The following is a 1,105-nucleotide window of genomic DNA, read 5'->3' as shown; positions in this document are numbered from 1 at the left end:
GGGGATATGTATCTCGGATATCCCAGGAGGCTAGCTCTGCCACTAGTTGACAGAAATCAGGGGTGAGGGCAGGGGTATCAAAGCAAGGGCTTGAGGAGGCGTGGATTGCAGGTATGAGCGGGCAGCTGCTGTTCTGGCTGTGGGGTGCTGCAGTTTTTCTCATGTCTCTCCGGATATACCCCAGGTGTCAATTCTGGAAAGAATGCGAGATTTCCAGGTGTCAGGGTGGCCAGGGGTCTCTATGCCTGGGCTCGGAGATCTGGAGAGCCTTCAACAGCGCCTGCAGATTGGGTTTGTGAGCAACTGGGTCATGAGGGGCCTTAGGAAACTAAGAGGGGGGTCCCCGTCCCCCATATTGGATCTCATAGGGGGTTAGTCCAAGCTGAGACGGGGTGTTTCGTACACAGAACAGGGCTAGGGGAAGGAGCTGTACCCAGTCTCTAGTGCCAGATTCCAAAGGCTAATCTGGTTTTATTTATCCTTTTTACCTGTCCTGAACTCTGGGGTCTGTAGCAAATTAGTGGGGTGCTTTGCAACCCCCCTCCTTTTTTTTTAGACCCGCCAATTGGACTTTGGCAATAAAGACGGAGCTGCTCCCTACCAGCTGGAGTACTGAAGTCCCATCCTCTATCTTGTCCGGTGATTGGGTTGGCCTGCTGTCAGCTCCTGGGACATTCTTTTTTCCTCTGTGGTTAGGAGCACCTGTAAGAGCTGCTGGCTTATCAAGTGGGCTGATGAATAACCAGAACAGATTCTATAAGCCCGGTCACGGCCTGAAAGTCCCAAGAGAAGAAAGGGTTGTAAGTAAAGATTAGAAGCAGAAAAAGGCAGTATTGTAATTGGCCTGCTACGGAGCGAAGGGGAAATGCTTGGGAAGTCACTCTCATCCTTCCCCTGTCCCAGCGTAGATGCTGAGTACTGAAGTTTTCAGGGCTAGGGCCCGACCAACGGGGGCTCCTCAGGAACGAAGTGCTTCCTCTGGGGGAGGAGGAGGGAGAAGTCTGTCATGCTCGGCTGGATATCAGGAAGAACCAGAGGTGCCTGGATTCTGGGTTTCTTTTGCTCCTGTACAGGAAAGAGAGAAGACAAAGGGCTTGGGGAGGGG

The sequence above is a fragment of the Microtus ochrogaster genome, chromosome 21 (genome assembly GCF_000317375.1).
Source record: "Microtus ochrogaster isolate Prairie Vole_2 chromosome 21, MicOch1.0, whole genome shotgun sequence".
Lineage (NCBI taxonomy): Eukaryota > Metazoa > Chordata > Mammalia > Rodentia > Cricetidae > Microtus > Microtus ochrogaster.
This window is presented reverse-complemented; position numbering follows the sequence as displayed.